At 43.3% G+C, this 6,777-nt stretch overlaps 1 non-coding gene across 1 annotated transcript; it reads right to left on the bottom strand.

The window, feature by feature from the left end:
- Positions 1-692: 692 nt before the first annotated feature.
- On the bottom strand, positions 693-798 carry LOC132045029 (small nucleolar RNA R71). The gene has a single exon (XR_009412336.1). It is a non-coding gene; the product is annotated as a small nucleolar RNA R71 (small nucleolar RNA).
- Between the last annotated feature and the right edge of the window lie 5,979 nt (positions 799-6,777).

Genomic DNA, 6,777 nt, shown 5'->3' with positions numbered 1-6,777 from the left:
TTAAGCATTCTACGAGTTTAGTAACCTTTTCACACCATATTCCCTATGGGATTCGACCCCAACCTAGTTGGGTTACTATATTTGACATCGTCCGCTTTACGCTAATTAAAGGTGTAATTTGAGCGTATCAAATTTTGGCGCCATTGCCGGGGAATACGGTTTTGAAATTACTAAATAGTGTTTGCTTTGATTGAAGTCTTTTTCTTATTCCATCACACCTTGTTTGCTATTCCTTGTAAACCAGGTGAACATGAATCAGAATCAGCAAAACCAACGTGTTGGTAACTAGGGGAATCGATTGAATAATCAAGCGAATGAATCAGATGAAGAAAATGTTTTCGCTGATCTTATTCCGAGGGAGGACTATGCATATGCTATTGTTCATCCTCGATGTGGAGCTACAAGCGTAAAAATTGACTCCTCTCTATACCAGTTGTTGAAGCTTGAGGGCTACTTTCGAAACTCTACCGAGAATGACCCTCAACGTCATTTGCAGAATTTTATGGATGTGTGTGCTAATCACATCCAAAACAACGTTCCACAAGATGCTATTCGGCTGAGGTTATTCAAATATTCCTTAGCTGGAGATGCAAGAGCATGGTTCGAGAAGCTGTCCCGGAATTCTATTACTACATGGGCAGAGATGGTAGCAGTCTTTCTCAAGAAATGGTACCCTCCTAGCAAGAAGGCTGAGATTCATGACAAGATCTATGAATTTAAGCAGCGACCGGGGGAATAGTTATATGAAGCTTGGGAGAGATTCAAAGAGTATTTGCAAAAGATTCCGAATCATGGTTTTTCGGAGAACATATTAATGGAGAAGTTCTACCGAGGGCTAGATCCAGTGACGCAATCAGTTGCTAACAATGCAGCTGATGGTTGTTTCATGAATAAATCTTACCGACGAGTGACCAACATGCTTGACAGGCTGACTACTCACAATCAGGCTTGGCACTCAAACAATGCTGACATTGTGCCTTACGATAGTGCCATGATCCAGAATATGGTAAATGAGAATCTAGATACACGACAAACATTGGCTGAGCTTGCAACAAATATTTTCTTGCTAACAAAGAAGTTTGATGAAACCCAGATTAAGAAGGTGAATGTTTGTGAGGATGATGCAGGTATGCCGAAAGGGATGTACCAGACCCAAGAGGGTCCGTTTCATGAGGGACCTCCTATGCAGATTGAAGATGCTAACTATGTGAATAACTCTCAAGGGGGTTATCAAAGACAGAACTACCAAGGTGGTTACCAGAATCAGAATCAATGGAGACCTCAGCAAGGTCAAGGTGCTTATAACAACAACAACTCAGGGAACTACAATAATAATTATGGTGGTGCGAACCAAGGGAGCTACAACAACAGCAACAATTTTGGGAACAAGAGTTCCAATCCTTATATACCACCGAAAGGGCAGTCAACAGAGCAAGGTAGTTCGAAGGTTGAAGCAATGCTTGAGAAGATTTTGGCAAATCAATCTAAGTCTGAGAGGACTTTATCCGGGCTGACAGAGATAGTGGGTTCCCATACAGCGGCTATTCAGAAGCTTGAGTCACAGATGAGGGATATTTCTAGAGAGCAGCACCCTCCTAAAAAGGGAGGACTTCCGAGTGACACTATTCCGAATCCGAAGAATGGGGGAGGCGGTGTAGACCGTGTGTTTGCCATCACTACTAGGAGTGGTAAAACACTCCAAGGGGCTGATAAGAAGGTTGTTGATCTTGAGCCGATAGATGAAGAGGAAGAGGTGCAGTCTGAAGCACCAATTATTGTTGATGAGAATCCTACTGACAAGAAGGTTGCTAATATTCCAAAGATTGTGAAGGAGCTGATGACACGAGCAAGTAGACTATGAAAAGGGCTCTCTGCCCTTTGACTCAGCTTTTCAAATCTAAACCTCCCTTTCCTCAGAGGTTGGTGAAGAAGAAGGAAGATGCTAAGTTCGAAAAAATTTATGATCAGCTGAAGCAGTTGTCTCTAAATTTTCCCTTCTTGGAAGCTGTCAAGGAGATGCCCGATTTTGCTAAATATTTGAAGGACCTGCTGACCAAGAAGAAAATGGTGCAACATGAAACCGTGAGTTTGACTCACATTGTGAGTTCCATCATTTCAACAACCACTATTTAGAAAAAGAAGGATCCTGGGTTGTTCACCATTCCTTGTTCTGTTGGGCACCATGATTTTGCTCGTGCTTTGTGTGATAATGGGGCGAGTATTAATTTGATGCCACTTGCTATATACAAACAATCAGGTTTGGGGATGCCAAGGCCAACTACTATGAGGTTACAGATGGCTGATAGGTCTATCAAAAGGCCTGTTGGTGTGGTTGATGATGTGCTTGTGCGGGTTGGTGAATTTATGTTGCCCGCTGATTTTGTGATTCTTGACTGTGCTGTTGATCGGGACATTCCTATTATTCTGGGGAGACCCTTCCTTGCTACAGGGAGAGCTCTGATGGATTCGGAGAAAAATGAAATCAAGTTCCGAGTCAATGATGAAGAAGTTACTTTTCAGGCTAGCAAGGGGATGAAGTTACCAAGTGCTTACGAGAGCATTTCGGTAATTGATTCATTTGATGTTGTTGATGAAGCGGTGGAGTTCAAGATGGAAGAAGAAAGTTTGGGTGAAGCTCTAGCCGGTATTCTTGTGAACTTTGATGCTGAAGACATGGAAGGTTATGTGGAGACAGTTAATTCGCTTGTTGGGTTGGGTTCATATTCTTACCACCCAAAGAAGCTAAATCTTGATCTGGAAAATAGAACAACTCCTCCAACAAAGCCTTCGATCATTGAGCCACCTAAGTTGGAGCTTAAGCAGCTCCCATCACATCTGAAGTATGAGTTCCTTGGTCCGAACAATACATTGCCAGTGATTGTTTCAGCCCTACTGACTGAGGAGCAGATTCTACAGCTTTTGGAGGTATTGCGTGAATATAGGCGTGCTATTGGTTGGACCATAGCAGACATTCGGGGAATTCCATCTGGGATCTGTGAACATAAAATCCAGTTGGAGGAGGATAGCAAATCGAGTGTAGAGCATCAAAGGAGATTGAACGAGAATATGCAAGAGGTAGTCAAGAAAGAGATCATCAAATGGTTAGATGCTGGAGTGGTTTACCCGATTGCTGACAGTAAATGGGTGAGCCCAGTCCAATGTGTTCCTAAGAAGGGCGGCATCACAGTTGTGCCCAATGCAAAGAATGAGCTGATTCCGACGAGAACTGTAACCGGATGGAGAGTTTGCATGGACTATCGCAAGCTCAACACTGCCACATGCAAGGATCACTTCCCTATGCCTTTTATTGATCAAATGCTTGATAGGCTAGCAGGGCGTTCTTATTATTGCTTCCTTGATGGTTATTCGGGCTACAATCAGATCAACATTGCGTTGGAGGATCAAGAAAAGACGACGTTTACTTGTCCTTATGGGACGTTTGCGTTCAGCCGGATGCCCTTTGGGTTGTGTAATGCTCCAACCACTTTTCAGAGGTGCATGATGTCGATCTTTTCTGACATGGTAGAGGACTACTTGGAAGTGTTCATGGATGACTTCTCTGTTGTGGGTGATTCGTTTGATGATTGTCTTGGCCATCTGGGTCAAGTGCTGAAAAGATGTGAGGAGACAAATCTCGTGCTAAATTGGGAGAAGTGCCACTTTATGGTGAAGGAAGGGATCGTCCTCGGTCACAAAATCTCTGAAAAGGGAATTGAGGTCGATCAAGCGAAGATAGATGTGATTGCAAAACTTCTCCACCTATCTCAGTCAAAGGTGTCCGAAGTTTCTTGGGACATCTTTGGGTTCTACAGGCGCTTCATCAAAGATTTCTCCAAGATTGCTAACCCGATGTGCAAGCTTCTTGAAAAAGAGGCTAAGTTTGTGTTTGATGACAAGTGCCAGAAGGCGTTTGATGAGTTAAAGGAGCGCCTCACTACTGCTCCTATTATTGTTGCTCCTGATTGGTCCTTGCCCTTTGAATTGATGTGTGATGCTAGTGGTTTCGCGATAGGTGTTGTGCTTGGCCAGAGGCACAATAAAATTATGCACCCGATCTATTATGCAAGCAGAACACTGAATGCTGCCCAGATGAATTACACAGTGATGGAGCAAGAGCTGCTTGCAATAGTTTTTGCTTTTGAGAAGTTTAGGGCCTATTTGTTGGGGTCCAAAGTCGTGGTATACACTGATCATACAACATTGAGATACCTTATGGCGAAGAAGGAAGCAAAGCCGCGACGATCCGATGGGTGCTATTGCTTTGGCGAGAGTTTGATTTTGAGGTGAAGACCGCAAGGGCACCGAGAAAATCGGGTTGCTTGACCATCTCTCTCGGCTTGAAGAAGCTGGGAGACCGTCTGATGAGCTAGATATAGATGATGCATTTCCAGATGAGAGGGTGTTGGCTGTGTCAAATGAAGTGGCGTTGTGGTATGCTGACATTGCTAATTATTTGGTGACAGGTATAGTTCTAGAAGATATCAAAGCTTACCAGAAAAAGAAGTTCTTGCGGGAGTCTCGTCAATACTATTGGGACAAGCCTTATTTGTTCCGAACATGCGCTGACAATATCATTCGGCATTGTGTTCCCGAAAGTGAAGTGATGGCGATTCTAAAGGCATGCCATGAAATCTCCTATTGGGGGTCATCATAGTGGTAACCGGACTGCTGCTAAGGTTCTTGAATGCGGTTATTATTGGCTGACTATCTTTCATGATGCCAATCTATTGGTGAAGTCTTGTGATCAATGTCAGAGGCAAGGGAATATAGGCAGAAGGCAAGAGATGCCTATGAATTTTGTGATGGAGGTAGAAGTGTTCGATGTCTGGGGGATTGACTTTATGGGACCCTTTGTGAGTTCTGGTGGCATGAAATATATCTTGGTTGCTGTGGACTATGTATCGAAATGGGTAGAAGCGGTGGCTTTATCTAACAAGGCCAAGAGTGGCATGGGGTTCCTCAAAAAGAACATATGTACTCGATTTGGTACTCTGACGGCTATAATAAGCGATGGTGGTTCCCACTTTTGCAATAGAGCTTTCGTGGGATTGATGGAGAAATATGGCGTAAAACATAGGGTGGCAACACCTTATCATCCTCAGACAAGTGGGCAAGTTGAAGTGTCCAATCGGGAGATCAAGAGTATTCTAGCGAAAAAGGTTAATGCAAATAGAAGTGATTGGCCCTGCAAGCTCGATGATGCTCTATGGGCATACCGGACTGCTTTCAAGACTCCGATTGGGACTTCACCCTTCAAGCTCATTTTCGAAAAAGCTTGTCACTTGCCGGTTGAACTTGAACACAAGGCTATGTGGGCTTTGAAGAAATTGAATATGGATTGGGAAGAGGTGACCAAGCTCAGGTTGTTTCAACTCAATGAGATGGATGAGTTTTGGTACCAGGCATATGAGAGTGCAGCACTGTATAAAGAGAGGATGAAGCAATATCATGACAAGAAAATCCTGAAGCGAGAATTCTACAAGGGTGATCCTGTCTTGTTGTTTAACTCTCGGTTGAAGTTGCTACCGGGCAAGCTAAAATCAAGATGGTCTGGTCCGTTTGAGGTGGTAGGTGTTTCACCCCATGGAGCGATTGAGTTGAAGTCTGGAGATGGAACTCGAACATTTAAGGTGAATGGGCAGAGGGTGAAGCACTATCACGGGATGGTTTCGGGAGATAGAATTGTTGACCGATATCGGTTGAAGCACCTCGGAACGAACACTGACCTGGTGTTCGCCGATAAGGAGTGAGTGGATACCACCGTCGTGCCGCGACGTTAACTCAAGCGCTTCTTGGGAGGCAACCCAAGTGTAATGTTTATTTTCTTTTATCGTTTGAAGCATATAGGGTAATGTTTGTTTTGGTGCAAGATGCAAAGGGTAGAAACTGGAGATGATCTACGCCAGAATCTACGGTCCGTATAAATTGTACGGTCCGTAGATGGAAGCGTAGAACATGAGCCAGGTAAAAGATCTTTCTGTCCTTGATTTACGCCAACACATACGGTCCGTGTAATTTATACGGACCGTAGATAAAAGCGTAAACCAAGGATCATCAGATCAATTCACCGTCGCAGATCTACGGACAGATCTACGCCCCGTGTAATTTTACGGGCATAGATTGACAAAATAAAAAGGCCAGGTAAGTTAAAAAGGCAGCGAGGTTAAAGAGAAAAATAAAAAGACCAGAAATCTTTGCTTCAAATTCAAACCCACGATCCATTCTCCTCTTCCCACTAAAACTCTAAAACACACTCCTTCCACTACCAAATCACATCCCTTAATTCACTCCCCTTTTCACTCCACAAAATCAGCAGTTACAAATCCTTCCCTTACACCAAAAACCCGTAAACTTTCATATCCACAACCCTATTCCCAAAATACCTAGCAGCAATAGTGAAGTTGAAGCAAAGTGATTGTATTGTTTTTTTTTTCTTCTTAGTTGTTCTTTGTGATAATCCACATCCCTAGAAGGTTTGTTGATTCTCTCATACCTTCATATTGCTCTTAAATTGCACATTAGTGAGAGGGACAAATGCCCATTTGTCTCTCAATGACCTTTTTGCATGAGTTCTTAAAATATTTTTGTACGGGTGTTGAATTCTTTAAGTTAGATAGGGCGGGGATTTGGTTGTGCTGTGTTTAAGTTACATCTCGCACTTTCAAGAATGAGCACACCACGTATTTCACCGTATTAAAGGAGTATCGAAGATGTCCCGTGAAGTTTTGAAAGGTACAAGCCACGAGAAGTACGTAACAATGAAGTAAAGGATGAATT

The sequence above is a fragment of the Lycium ferocissimum genome, unplaced genomic scaffold, assembly GCF_029784015.1.
Source record: "Lycium ferocissimum isolate CSIRO_LF1 unplaced genomic scaffold, AGI_CSIRO_Lferr_CH_V1 ctg5917, whole genome shotgun sequence".
NCBI lineage: Eukaryota > Viridiplantae > Streptophyta > Magnoliopsida > Solanales > Solanaceae > Lycium > Lycium ferocissimum.
Note: the sequence above shows the minus strand (reverse complement) of the source record. Positions and strands in the feature narration are given on the sequence as shown.